Here is a 16,443-nt window from a genome sequence, read left to right on the forward strand (position 1 = left end):
AATGCCAAGCTAAGGCTATGACCAATTTGGTGGAAAAGTTGCATGACAACTTTGAAAAGTTGCATGACAACTTTGAAAAGTTGTCATGCAACTTTTTGCAACTTTTAAGCAACTTTTGCAATGTTGCTTTTCTTGGCTTTTAGGCCTTTATTAGGCTATCCTCTAGACACAACCATGCAAAAAGGACCCCAAACTCATCAATAGGCCCCCATTCCCTCAACCCCAAGAGAAAACTCAACCTAGACTTGTGAACCTAGGACCTAAACAAAACCAATGAGCTCTTGGCTCTTATTACATTACATGGCTTCGTGAAGAAGCAAAATCACAACAAAAACAAATGGTAGGAGCCCTTAGAAGGGTGCTCCTACAATAACGAACCACTGAACTGCCAACACATGGATAGATGGGGACCACTTGTATACACTTGGCCTTTCTAGATAAGCACAATACTATGATAAGCGACAAAGGTCGTTGAGTCAAACTGCCATTCTGGTCAAACTACCATGAAACAAAATATTTGAATTTGCAATCCTCAAGAATCAAACCCAATGGGTCCAATGCACTGTGAGGCATATGTAGATCAGCTCCAACACTAATTTACACTATGTAGTCCATATTCTTTTGTAGCTTGCAACAATACTACATAACCTACATCTTATGCGCTTCTCCTAACTTCGTGTCATGCCCACCTACTACATGCTTCTCTGCAACCTCTTGTCATCCCTGCAATTCTTATTGACATCAATAACAATAATTCCAACGAGGGTCCCTTCTTCATGGCAAGACTAGCCCTTTCATCCACTATCGGCTGATGGGAGTTCTTTTTTATTACTTATCACGTAGTGGGGAGCTTTCCACTTTTGTTCCTTGCTATAACTATTCCATTTTTGCATGACTGCATGATAAGTGATGCAGCTAGGAGGAAAAGAAGTTGTTACTACTAGATTTTGCCTATCACTATTTTCCCACAAACTAGAACAATTCTAATTTTCCACTTTTGTACAACAGGGTGATAGGCGATGTAGCCAGGGGGAAGAGAGTGTTATCGTTGTTTTGTAGTGATCAGAAGATGGGTCCCACCCTTGGCTACGATGTTGTGATAGTTGTTTGGATGGTGGGACTAGCTCATTTTCAAGGTGCATGCTTCCCCACCACCTTGTAAGATATTTCAAAGGGTCGTGAATGAAGCACGAGATAGAGGGGAAGTGAGGAGGTCCTTTTTTGCATGATATGGTTGTTTAGTTGATTGTTGGATATTGTTGAAAAGTTTGCTAGAATGATGTATTATCATTGATGTCAACATATTCCTCTTTGTGTTTCATTGTTGTAGTCAGATGAGTTGGTTTGGCTAGTATGTTACAGATGAGTTATCATAGATTAAAAGGTTTTGAGACAAGTATCTCTAGATGATTCTGCTATAGTTTTAGTTGTCTGCATGGTGATTTGATTGAGTTATGAGATTTGGTATTGTGGTTGGTTTTCCTATTATTTAGTGTTGAAAAATGTTCTAGATTTTTCTTTGCATTGCTTCACATTGTAATACTTTGGTTTGTGGATTTGGTAGAGTGTTTGGGATGTTCATATGTGTCCTCAATTCAGATGGTCCATGATTTGGATGTTTCCAAGTGAATCTTTCAATTTGACATTAAGTTTAGTGAGTGTTCTTGAGGCTCGGTATAATGACGATGAAGATTCTAGTAAGTGGTGATGTTGCAGTTGTTGCTATGGTAATTCATGATGCTTGTGGATGTTTCTAGATTATGTCCTATTTGTGTTGATGGTTCACATTGAGTTTTGTGCTCATAATGGATGATTTCTTTGATATGTTTATGTTATACAATGTTCTTAGCTGACCAAATGATTGTAGCATGTTGTGGATGTTTGAGGCATAATTATTGGAGGTGTTTCATGTTCGAGAAGGTGATTTAGGTTCATACTATGTCTTAGCCAACATTGTTTTGGTTCACATGTTATATTGTAGCATGTATGGTTATATTCTTGTAATTTATGATGTGTGTTGAGGTGACCTTGAAATATAGGTTGATGATATGTATAAATATGTGTAATAGTCATATGATTGATACATCTATGTGGTATGTGCGAGTGTATTTGAATGTGTGTGATCAGATAAGTGTGTGAGAAAATGTTTTAATCTTTCAAAAGTGTGAAGAAGTGTGGCAAAGAAGATCATATTGTATTCTTAATCAGAACTATAACCAAGCATGAGGAGATTCTACTTTCTCAGTTTATGATCTTCTAGATGTAATCTGAATGTTTTTATCAGACAATGAGTCTTCCCAAGGGTTGTATCCCTTCTTGTTATGTATTTTGAGAAGTGAGCTCTAGGAAGTGTGCCTGAATGCATGTGCATTCCCCGTTGTAATATTTATATACTTCTAATAGGGTATATTTATATTGTGAGTCTTGTTGGATATTGACTGATATGTTGTCACTAATGTCAAAATATGTGGAGATTGTTGGAAATTTTTCTGTGTATTCCAGTGTTGTCATTTTATTGGATGAGTTAGTTTAGCCTATGTATTGCAGATGAGATGGTGCGGTTTAAATCATTTATGGTATATTGTTTGTAGATGGCTCATTTCTATTTGCTGAGGTCCGCATGATGCTATGATCGAGTTATATCATTCGGTATTAAGGATCTTATGCAATTGTTCATGTTATTTAGTATTCTTGTTTGTGCTCTGTATTGCTTTAGAATTGCTATATATTTGGTTGCGGATGTGTGGGTTATGTTCTAGATGTTGATGTGTGTCTTCAATTTGAATGGTTCATGATTTGGAGGTCCCCAAGCAAATATTTTAGGTTGATAGTTAGTTATGCTGATGATTCTTATGCTGAGGTAGAGAGATGATGATGATTTTGGTAATTCGAGTTGTTGCGGTTGTTGTGATGCAATTCATTTTTCTTATGATTGTCTCTAGATTGTGTTCTATACATATTGGTGGTCCGCATTTATTATTGTGTGTGTTATAGAAGATTTTCCTTGTCTAGGATATTCTTCATGTTATGCGACATTCTTGATGATTGTAGCGTGTTGCGGATGATCGAGGCATAAGTTGTGTATTTGTGGTATTGACTGGGGTCTAGAATATGTCTTATTCAACATTGTTTTGTTCTGCATGCATTTTCGTAGTGTGTGAGGATATTACTTTTTAATTTGTATTAAGGGTTTGGCCAACCTCTATTTCATAGGTTGATGTCTTGTATAAATATATGTAATAATCATGTAATATGTATGTCTATGAGTGTGTGATCGAGTTGTATGTGCCAACAAGTGATTTGATTTTTTGGAAGTGTGAAGAAGAGAAGTTGTGCAAAGTAGATTGTGTTCTTATCCAGAATAGTACTCGAGCATATCGAGATGTTATTTTCATAGTTCATATGATTGCATTGTAGTCTCAAATTATTTGTAAGTCACTGAGACTTCCTGTAAGGAAGTGAGCCTTTCTGGGTTTCTTAAATTGAGCAATGAGCTCTAGGTAGTGTGCCTAAATGCATGTGCATTCCCATTGTAATATTCATATTTACACTTAGTAGGGTATTATTTCATTGTTGGTAGGTTCCCACCATGGTTTTTCCCTTAACCGAGCTTTCCACATCAAAAATATTGGTGTTATATTTGTTATTGATGTGGTGTTGTTTAATTATTTAACTCTTAATTATCAGTTCTATTTTGTGGTTTAAGTTGCAGTAAAATTTCATGCAAACTAATTCACCCCCCCTTCTCAGTTTGCTACATTGTTGCCAACAATTGGTAGCAGAGCTAGATCCTCCAAAAGAAGCTTGATCTCTTGAGGAGATTCAGGATGGCAACCTTTGATTTCAAGAAGGATAGTCCAAGATTTCATGGAATGAACTACACTCTCTGGATGAGCCAAATGCAAGTTCATTTGAGATGCATTAGAGAAGAGTACTAGAAGATTACTAAGAATGTCTATAATGTTCCTCAGAATGGTCCTACTACTCCGAATGAGCTAAAGCATTCAAAATACAATATTAGAGCCAAAGAAGCATTGTTGAATGCCTTGTTATATTCTAAGATGACTAAAGTGATGGATCTTGAGAGCGCTCATGAGATTTGGGGAAAATTGGAGACCTTGCATGAAAGTGATAGTCATGTGAAAGTTGGTAAGTTGAAGAGCTTAAAAGGAAAATATGAAAACTTGAAGTTGGGTGAAGATGAAAATATTACTTCTTTTATGTAGAAAGTGAATGAGCTTGTGTGCAGAATCAGATGTGACAGTGGGGTATTAGAATAGTTTGATATTATTTCTAAAGTGTTGAGATCCTTGCCTCCTACTTATAAATATAAAGTTGCTTCTATTGATGAGATCCAGACTATGAAAAATGTGACAAGAGATATGTTGGTTTCTAAGCTTGTTGCTTTTGAGTTGAGTGAGTTTGGAGAGCCTCTTCCTAAGACTGAATTTGCATTTAGAGCTATTGTGTCTGGGAAGCAGAGATATGATATGGGAGAAACTTCTACAAGAGTATCTAGATATGAGAAAGAGATCTTGAGGAGATTGAAGCACTTATTGCCAGAAGATTGCCTAAAGGTTCCGGTAAGTATGAAGGAAAATTACCTCTTAAATGTTTTTCATGTAAGAAGATAGAACATTTTGCATCAAGGTGTTTGGAAAGAGATAGAAATCCTAAGAAGTCATTTAAGCCATATAAGCCTAAATATCAGAAGAAGTGTTATTATGTTGCTGATGAAGGTGTGACAGATAATGAGTCGGATAAGGGTAATTTAGGAGATGAAGTTGTGTTCATTTCTATCAAGGAAGATGATCCTGTAACTACAAATTCTACAAGTTGTACTTGTTAGTAATTTTTGTTGTTACCTTCAGTTCTAAGGGGATACACAATACTAGACTATGGGAGTTGTAATCTAGGACATGAAATCAACACTATCAATAGACTAAAGACAAGAAAACATAACTGAATAAGGCTATACAAGCCTTCTACTCTTCAAGCTCCACAAGACTCAGGAGGGTGTTCCTATTGCAGGTCTGAAAATGATAAACTTATGCAAGCTAACCAATAGACCTATTTAAACAAGGTGGATAGTTCTCAGTTGCATGATAATGGGTGCTTGACATTTCACCATTACTTGAGCATAATCCCATTTTTCTCCATAGAATACTGAGAACAAGACTAAACTAACTCTACTCCTAAAACATAAAGGAAAACCTTAAATGAAATGATTTTGATAAGATATGGAACCAGCTAAACTAGAACTTGCAAAGTATTGACCAGTGCCAAAGAGAGGGCAACGGACTCACATAAAAGATCACCTATGTTGTTACATCCAAGCATATCTTGAAAGTCTTTTGAATGCTATTAACTTGTAATAACAAGACTACTTAAACAATATCAAACAATCATACTTAGGATCCATCTGAAAACATACAAAATCCCATTGCATCCATGAAAGCATTTACTCCATTCCTTGAATGGAAGGCAATTAGAAAACACAACTCAGAGAAGCAAGTGTGCTTGAATAATGACAATAATACTTGATTATTTCATTCAAAAAAGTGTACATTTTCAAATGGAGACAAGCATTTGATAAAATAAAACTCTTAAGCATATGTCAAAACAAAGAGAACTTCACAACTAAGATCAACTTTTAGATATCTTAACCTAACTAAAACACCTTACAATATTCTTTGCAATACATTTGTCTACCTTAGCAGAAACTCAGGGTTGGAACCCTTCAAAATGATGAGAAAACTAACTAAATAGGAAATACAAAAAACCTAATTGAAATCCTATAATGCATCAAAATTTGACACATGTCTTCATCCCCTTGTCTTCAATTTCAAATTTGCATTTCTCCTCCAAAATTGGGTCTTCAATTTGCACTCAAAATCTAAATGTGACACTTCAAAATCAAGAGAAAACAACCTTCAGCACTTGTCACATTCAACTTTTCTCATTGATCAAAATTTGCCACATTTTGCACTTCCTAGAGATTTGGTAAAAATCTAAAAAATGCCTTCTCAGGCACATGTCACACCAAAAATCTGCACTTTGCCAATGTTTTCTATTTCAAGCCACTGTCCACCTTTGATTGAAAAAAGTTCACTTTTCAGTTCAATATAGAAAAAGAAAATTTCCTCTTTGGGAAACCAAGAGTTCTACACAAAATTATCTTGTTCAAAAATACCACAAAGGCCCCCTTGCTAGAAGTGACCCATCACTTTCATTTTTTGCACACTTTGCATATACTCAAAAGTTAAAATAAACCCCCTTCCCTATGCCTAATCATCCTTTAATTCTACAGATTTGTCACTGATTCTAAGAATAATAAATCCCTTTATCCAACAAGGTTTCATTTTCTCAATTCATATGGACATTATTGCAATCCAAATATTTCCCTGAAAAAACTATGAACCAATCTTGACCATGACTACATATGTATTTCACTACTTCAGACTCTCTTCCCTAGTTGATTAACTAGAAAATCCTCACCACTTCCATTTGATATAACACTCACTGAGCCTGCACCCACATCAAGCCTATGTGTGCATTGAAATGCATCAAACTCTATGACATAAATCATATCGCCATACTCGATTCCTTCTTACACCCTTCAAACATTTTGGAATAACTTGGGTCAAAGACTTCTTAATGTTGGTAATTTTTCTACAGAGGGTAGATAAACCAAATAATCCATAATATGGCCACTAAAGATTTCCGTATGCCTCTCATGTCGATTTGCATCACCTCACAATCACATATTCTTCGTTGGCGAGATTCCCCACATTCTTTCTTCAAGACGATTTTAGGGCTTGAGCCTCATCTTTATTCTTTATTTGCAGGGCATGAAGAATACATGAGACCACATTTTTCCTAGGCACTCATGAAATGATTCATGTTTCGGCATATGCAATGAAGTTGAGAATGCTATAGAGAGTGGCTCCACATCTACCAACCTGCACATCTTTGGATCTACAAACAACATCACAAGTAATAATTCCATGTGCCTCAAAGGACATCCATAATCTACTTCCGCACTTCCCACACTAGCACTACACAGGGAGATTGTAAAAAAGGTTGTGGCATTTGGCATTAAACCCACCAAGAGCATTTGCTCAGAGACCCTACAGAAAACTTAGTCACTTCATAAACTCTTCACCCCAAAAGAGAAGCACATAACATATTATTTCATTGCTTCTGGCTTTCAGCATCCATATTTATTTCCAATTTTCCCCTACACGTCACTACATTTGAAAAAATCACTAATCCCAATCTACCTAATGCTTTTACTAAATCATGGAGAGCCAGTATTCTTTGTGCATTTTGAGGGTGAGCATTAATGGCAATTTTAGCCACATCGTTGTCCATACTCGGCTTGGAGTGGGGATCATTGAATTTTGTGATGCTCATTCCATCTTTCCCATTTCCTATTTCGATCCCATCTTATTTCTCTACAAACTGTCAATGTCCTCTACTAATGAATCTATCAACCTTGCCTTAATCAATGCTTCCTTGCATTAGACACCTCCATTCACAAAACAAAACAAAATCACTGGAAATTCCAGTGGGTACTTAGCTACTTGGAAGGCACTCACTGCCCCGCATGATGTCTTCAGTGCCTCATTCCACCCTGCAGGGTGGAAGGAGGAATTCCTCTCCCACTTTGGCAAGTCAAAACTTTCCCTGTGGGGCCATCATCCTTCATGATTTAGGTTAATGGGATGATGGGGTTTAAACTCCCCATGCCTCCTTCCTTCATCTCACACTGCCTCTCGGGTGTTTTCTTTAAGGTTGTGAGGTGGCGGGTAAGTTCTTATTCCTTTCCGCCATCCCACGATCCATGCTTTCTTCCTCCTTGATTGTCGCGGGATAAAATTTTGAGGACTTCCAAGAAACTTCAACACATGCCTTCCATTCATGGTTTGTGGGGCCCTCCAATCCAAGGATCAAGATTAAATAATTTGTTTAATCTTATCCATTGCTAGAGATTTTAACAATAACTTTCAATTTCTCACTTTCTCTAATGCTTAATCTCTGTGGGCCTACCATGATGCCTCTATATTGTAAAACAATATAGTGGCCTTTACCTCCTTAGTTAAATCATTATGAAATGATTTAAAAAAAATTACGAATCACTCACTCCATTAAAATGATTTAAAAAAAAATTACGAATCACTCACTTCATTAAAATGATTTAATAAAATTTATTCCCTTCATTTGGTTACCTTTGTAAAACAAACCACTTACTCACCACTAGAGATTCAAGTTAATCAATTGGCTCCAAATAATTTTTACTTATCCGTATATCTCAAATTGACTTAAATCCAACATGATTTAAACCATCTAGATTTAAACAATATATATTCCCTTTTTAATTTCTTTAAACTCGTCAAACTGAGCCTCTGAATGAGTCGGGCCCCGGGTGGGCCCGACTAAAAAAAAATCCATTCTCAAATAATTGAACTACTCAATATGCTCTGATATGCTGACTGAATGTGCCTAGGATCTGAGAAATTGAGTTTGGAATCTTACAATTTGTCAATTTACAACTTTGACATTTGGCACAAAACACCTTAGTAGCCTCCAAAGAAGGCTTCAAAAACTAACCCAAACACATGATTAGTGACTAAAACCTCGCACGCTCATAGACTGAAATACTGAGAAATCAGGGTATCTGATGGATAATCATTATGACATCCAAGGAAGGATTTATCAACTATCAAAGTTGCCTACTCAGGCATGTTTGAAATTGAACTTGTTGAATCAACCAGAGTAGCACCGAAACCCTGATTTGAAAAAAAATCAAATAATCACTTTGTGAGTCACCACTAACTGGCATGTTGGTAGATTAACTATTGGCAATTGACACTCAATTGGTTGGTTTCACTATGTTGTCATTGATGGCAATATGGCAGCCTATTCCAACTTCATGTTTTGGTTTAGTTGTGTACTGGCACACACTTCATATACACTACACCGGCACTGACATCGGTAGGATAGAAGGATTTCTTTGGTTATCAACAATGTAGGCCGACATGGTTTAGAATAAGGTTATTGGTATTGGAGGCTGACATCTCTTGGATCCGACATCGGTAATTGTTTTTTTTTATATTCATGTATCTATGTTATCTAGCCGACATGCATATTGATATTGTAATTATCTTTCTAAGTTGACATAAGGCATGATAAATTGTATAGGGTATATAGGTCAGTTGGATTAGATCATTTTGATATTGTAATGGTAGTGGATATGTGGATGTGAAAGAATGTGAATATGTATTAGAAGGAGATGCGAAATATATCAGAGAGATCATTGTATGTGAGGATATTTATGAAAGGGTTATTCTGATAAAGGGTTTAGGGTTTCGGACCAAAATAAACAAAGCTTAATTGGAACTGTATTCTAGAATAGAAGATGCTATCTTAGCAGTTCACTCACTTCTTCAGATTGTAGTTTGGACTTATATGTAGTTAGTGAGACTCCTTTTGTGATTGAGCAGTGTGCTCTAGGCTGTAAGCCTTCCAGAAAGTGCAAGCCCCTATATTTTATAATATCTCTTCATATGGCCAGTGGATTGATATTGTGGGTCACTAATCCCATCGTGGTTTTTCCTCTTTGAGGTTTTCCACATATAATTATGTGTGTTATGGTTCTCATTTATGTGATTGGCTTATTCATTGCTTTACTTCTTTCAATTCTTTATGTGTGTTTTAATAAGGTTAAAATTGATCATACTAGTAGAACATTGATTCACCCCCCCCCCCTCTCAGTGTTCTTGGATTCCAACAATTGGTATCAGAGCCTTGTGCCTCGAAGGAAGTTTAAAAACTTGAGGGAGATCCTAAATCTGGAATCCATGGATATGGGTTTGGAAAAGCAACTTGAGATGGCACTTGAATATTATGATGCTAAAAGGTTGAAAAACTTAAAGCTACAAGATGAATTGAATTCTGCTAAAGAATTCATTCTTTTCCTTCAAGAGAGGATGTCATTGGTTCAAGCTAGGAGGAAGGAAATTTTATAAAATTAGGATGATGAAGAGAAGGATGCACTAAAGGAACAATGTCAGAAGGTGAGTTAGGAGAACATAGTTATGAGAAATGAAATTCAAGCTATAACCATGAGAATGTCTATAGAGATTGAGGATTGAAAGAAAAAGGAAGAAAATCTTGTTGTATCTTTGAAGAACAAATTTGAAGAATGTGGTAGGTTGGTTCATGAGAATGATATGCTGAGAACTGATTTAGTACAATCTGAGAGTAATGAACAAGAGGTTGAGAGATAAATGATAATTCTGAGAGAAGATCTGACTATTGCAAGTGATTATAAAGAGAAATTCAAGACTAGTTTAGCATAGTTAGATGAGTTATTTAAGAGACAAAGGTAAAATGGAGATTCCAGTGGACTTGGATTTGAGCAAGGACAGTGTTTTGGTACTGCTAATGAAGATCAAAACCATAAGGCATCGGTAAGGCAGTTTAATGCTTATAAATTTAATGGTAGATTTTTTGTTTGCAATAGATTTGGTCGCATGGCTAGGCAATGTAGAAATGAAGCAAATTAGAACCTTGATTATGCTCTCAGTCAATGTTCTAAATGTAATAAGTATGGTCATAAGACAAAAGATTGCAGAATGAATGTAAAATTCTATGTATGTGGAAAATTTGGACATATGGCTAATCAGTGTAGGTCAAACAATAATACCAATTTTAGCAAAGCAATTCAAAACAATAATATTACATGTTATGCATGTAATGAGGTTGAACATATTGCTAAATTGTATAGAAGAATAAATCCATGGGTTGGTAATGGAGGATCAAATGAGAAAGGGAAAGAGAAGGTTAATGAAATCCAACAAGATCATACCCAAAGATGGGTCAAGAAGACTGAAGATCAATCTGTAGATGGGAATGCACCAGTTACTTATCCAACAAAAGAGGTTGCTACTGCACTGGCAGGAAGCTCATCCCGTAACTATGGAAAATGCCTTAGGGGTAGGAAAAATTCATGAAGATGTTGCATATTCCCCAGGAAGAGGTTCTAGAAGATGTTCCAGACATTCAAGATTCTTATCCGGCATGTATATGTTTTGTTCGAGATTCGGTATCTTTAATCGGAATTCAGTGATGTCAATGAAAGATTAGAGTTTTCCTTGGAGGATATAAGGTCAAATTCACTTCATTATTGATCACCTTACATCTAGAGATATTAAGAGCGATTTAGAGAAATTAAGAGTGATTAAGAGTGATGAAAGGCGATTTAGTGCGATCAGATATCTTCTTGAGCAATTTCACCAGCAACTAGAAGAGTTTGTTAGTGTTTTTCACCAGAAGTGGTATCACCATCTATACCTATCTTTGTTGCAAATCCAACTATTTTTGAGGTCAAGGATCATCCCAAGATGATTTTCAAGTGATATGTGCATGTGGCTACCTTGGAAAAATTGATTGGAGAATTTTCCCATGTTTCGAAAGGAGTTGTGTATGTCAAAGATGTTAGGGCATACATACACTATCACATTGAGGATTTGGGGACATTTGACATAAAGAATATGTACATGAGCGAGCTAATGGGAGATTCTGGAAAGATCAAACTTGAATACAAGCACATTAGAGACTTAGGGTTTACCGACATTCTAGACATTCTAGAATTTGAAGATGAAATCATTAGGTATGTTTTAAGCAGAGTACATTGAGAGTTTATCTGGTTGGATAGACCATACAAGATCACCAAGGAAGCCATCGGGGCAATCACTGGTTTACCACAGGTTGGGCAATGTCCAGATAAGAAGTTTTCTAATGATTATGTAAATAAAATCACTGGCACAACATTAGACAGGAGATCTATGAGAATAAGCACTATTACCAAGACATACATCAGATTTAGTAGCATGGTCATCAATTATAAGGTAACTCAGTCAAACTGACAAAATTTTGTTTGTAGCTCCTACATTTTTGTGGCTTACAAGATGATGAGAGAAAATGAGAAATTGGATCTATGTGGTTGGATGTTAGATGAATTATTGATAAGCCTAGGAAAGATTAAAGGAGAAAAGAAAGGAACTTTCCAGTATGGCAACTTAATTGTTTGTTTAATGCTATTTTTCATGATTGAGACTTCCAATTTTGGGAAGATGCAATGGGCATTTGATGTCCTGTTAGGGAGGCAACTGAAATAGTCAATTGCTACAATGGGCAGTCAAAGGGATGACAAAGTATGGGGGCATTTTAAAGCATTCCAGAAGGCTATGAAATCTAGGGAAAGGGTTCCTAAGCATATTGTTGAGAAATACTCAACTAACATATGCTTCATGGTGAAGAAAGATGAAACACTCATGGAAGCGGTCAAAGCCCGAAAGATCTAGATTGAGGAAATGGGATATAAAGTTGATGTATAGATTTTAGATGCTTATAAAAAAGTGTTGATTGATGCACCTATTGATGAGGTTGAGAAACCCTGTGGTACTACAAAATAGAAGACACAAGAGGTTGAAAGAAAGTTCAACTGAAATAAGAGAGAGAAGCAAGAAGGAAAGGCAAGTAAGTTTGTTGAGAAGGTTTCATAGGACATTAAAGAATTGATTGATGTTGTCCTAGAGAAAGATAGAAAGAGAAAAGAACCAAAATTGTTAATTGAGTCTATTACAATAGAGTCTACATCTAAGGATGACACACTCCTAGCTTTCAAAAGGGTTATAAGGAAGAAAATAGAGGAAACCAAGGTAGAGGCTAAAAAGAAACCGGTTAGGAAAGTTACATTCAAGTTACCAACACAAAAGAAAACACCAAAAGTAACACCTTTAGCTCCATCGAGTACTGGAAGAAGGAAGAAGAAGGCAGACATTGATCTGGCAATTGAATCTGGTAATGTAACTATCATTCCACCAAAAAATTATGCAGAGTTAGTAGATGAAATAACTAAGGATGGCATGTTAAAAAATGTACTACTATGATCATTTAGAGAATGATGAACAAAGAGAGGTAGAGGAAGAAGTATTGTTATATTTGGATATTTATAAGAAAGAGTTGATAGAAATTGAAGACCAAATACCCCAAAAATTGTATGATATGTTATATGCTAGGAGACTATTGGCAATGCAAGAAGACAAGCACATAAAAATTTAAGAGTAGTTATATGTTTGTGTTTCTATTACTCTAGAGGAGATGGATAAGACACTTGAGGTTGTAGATAGAAAAGTCTTTAACAACAAACATAGAATAACCAATTTGATGCTAGGAAGGGTAAATGAGATAATCAAGGAGACCCATAAGGCATGGGTTAAGTTATTTGAAGAAAACTGAGGTTTCTTTACTTCATCAAAATCAAAGACAAGTAGTGCAGACACCCCAATTGAAGGAAAAGGAAAGGGTATTATGGGTACTTCACCCTCAATTTTGAAAAACATTAAGATAGTGGAAATTAAGCCCCCAGTAGATACAAATGTATAGGCAAATGTTGAGATACCAGAAAATACAGAGAGTGAAAAGGTTGAAATTGTACAGGATACTAATGTTGAGGATAACAATCCTCTAGATACAAATATATAGGATGAGATTATAGTTGCTACAGAGGAATCGATAGTTACATAGACTGCACCAAGTGGTGAAGCCACCGGTGCAAGTGAGGAAGCTATAAAGGATAAATCATCAGAGGAGAAGAAAGCGACATCTGGCAGGGAACCAGTAGTAGGTCCATCATTGTTGTCAATTGATACCTCGCAAGTTGTAAAGAAAAACATAACCAAGATGAGTCCTACTAAACACATGATGATGACTGCATAGGAATTGATGAAAGAGGGATCTATGGATAAAGAGATTATTGATCAAGCTATCACTATTTTGTACAAACTAGTCTGGGAGTGCAAGTTTGACAGGGAAGCGAGCCCATCCGGCAAGCTTAAGACAATTACAGAGCACATTTAGAAAAAATTCCAATCCTTGCAATAGATTTCAAACCAATAAGCACTAGTAAGGTTAAAGAGATCCATTTGATTAGATGATTAAGTCTGAGAGAAAGGAAATTGATGAGAAATTGAAATTGATAGATAATTCTTTGAAGTAGTGTACAAATATTTACAGGGTATGTTGTAACACAAATGCTCTTACAGTTAATGTGGATAAGAAGATTAAGGAATTTCAGGAGAAAATTACAAGTATAGCCAATTCTTTTGATGGATTGAATTCATTGACTACATCCATTGATGGTCAGATTTTGGTTTTGGAAGCCCAAGTTTCTGCTATTGAGAAAGAAAAAGACAATATCATAAGAAGAGCCAGAAGTCTGAGAGGCTTGGTGAGTCCCCGGTTGGATTCACTTAGTGTACATAAGAAGGAGTGTATAGATCTGGTTGGAAAGCCCACACCGATAAAGCTAAAAGAGAAAGAGACCTTTGCCCATATGCTAAATGGACTTGCATCTTTTTCCGACACTTTCAAATTTGGTTGGGATACTTACCTTGAGATTTTGGAGAAGGCATACCTAGCTATTTTAAAATATTTTAAGCTCTAATAAGATATTTTTGAGATATTCATTGTACAATATCTTTCATTCTTTGTCTCAATTTTGGATCTTTGGCATTCTTTTTGAAAATTTTGATGGCATTGATGTCAAAGGGGGAGTGATATAGATGTAAAAAAGAAAAGAGGGAGTTGTATACATTAGGGGAAATATATAGATGGAAAACTATGGAGGTATTTTATATTTTGTATTGATGAATATTGAGCTCAGGGGGAGCAGGCAGGATGAAACTAGAAGATGAAACCATGATCATTTTTTCACATGAGTGTTGCCATCAATGCCAAAGGGAGAGATTGTTGGAAATTAACACTCAATTGGTTGGTTTCACTAGGTTGTCATTGATGGCAACATGGCAGCCTATTTCAGCTTCATGTTTTGGTTAAGTTGTGTATCGGCAGGAACTTCATAGACACTACACCAACACTGGCACTGGCACTGACAGGATATAAGGATTTCTTTGGTTACCGACAATGCAGGTCGATATGGTTTAGCATAAGGTTATCAATATTGGAGGCCGACATCTCTTGGATCCGACATCGGCAATTTTTTTTTTTTATATTCATGTATCTATGTTATCTAGCCGACATGCATATTGATATTGTAATTATCTTTCTAAGCTGACATAAGGCATGATAAATTGTATAGGGTATATAGGTCAGTTGGATTAGATCATTTTGATATTGTAATGGTAGTGGATATGTGAATGTGAAAGAATGTAAATATGTATTGGAAGGAGATGCAAAATATATCAGAGAGATCATTGTATGTGAGGATATTTATGAAAGGGTTATTCTGATAAAGGGTTTAGGGTTTCAAACCAAAATAGACAATGCTTAATCGGAACTATATTCTAGAATAGAAGATGCTATCTTAGCAGTTCACTCACTTCTTCGGATTGTATTCTGGACTTATATGTAGTCAGTGAGACTCCTTTTGTGATTAAGCAGTGTGCTCTAGGCTGTAAACCTTCCAGAAAGTGCAGGCCCCTATATTTTATAATATCTCTTCATATGGCCAGTAGATTGATATTGTGGGTCACTAATCCCACTGTGTTTTTTCCTCTTTGATGTTTTCCATGCATAATTTTGTGTGTTATGGTTCTCATTTATGTGATTGGCGTATTGGTTGTTTTACTTCTTTCAATTCTTTATGTTCTGGTATACCAGTTGGTGTATGCATGTTTTAATAGGGTTAAAATTGATCATACCGGTAGAACATTGATTCACCCCCTGCCCCCCTCTCAGTGTTCTTGGATTCCAACATTAACATACCCTGAAAAAACTATGCAAGAGGGTTTGACCTGATTAGGTCACATGTGGAAATTATTCACCCTCAAAGTTGGCTTCTTTGAAAAATTTGAACATGGTGCTTGCAAAACCCTAAAAAAGAGCGTTTTGAATGGGCTTCAAAAATCAATCAAATGATGAGCTAGGGGGCTCCAAACTTGGGATCTGGTAGAAAATATTACAAAGAATCATGAGGTATGACCATTTTGAATTTTAGGTCAACTAGGTATGAAATACAAATTTACAAAGTGGGTTGTTGACTGTTGCTCAACACTGTCTAGTTTGCAAAACAAAACTTTTTGCAAATGGAATCGGCTTTGAAAACCCGTCAAATGAATTGATGGATCTAGGACACTTGGAATGGGGCTTCAAAAAATTTCAAAGAATCATGGAAAACTCTCTGTTTGTCTTCAAAATCAAGTGGCACAAAGTTATAAATGCTCAAACAAGGCTACTAAAAAAAGTGCAAATCAACAACCTTAACCTCAGGACCTCCAAAGGAGACTTTACAAACACATCAAATCTTGTCCAAGGAAGATAAAAGAAGGTATATATCATCTCTATAAGGTTTATAAATATCCTCTAAGAGGGTTTTGCATGACAATTCTTTGGTGTCAAAATAGCAAGCCCTCA

This window comes from Cryptomeria japonica, chromosome 1 (genome assembly GCF_030272615.1).
Source record: "Cryptomeria japonica chromosome 1, Sugi_1.0, whole genome shotgun sequence".
Taxonomy (NCBI): domain Eukaryota; kingdom Viridiplantae; phylum Streptophyta; class Pinopsida; order Cupressales; family Cupressaceae; genus Cryptomeria; species Cryptomeria japonica.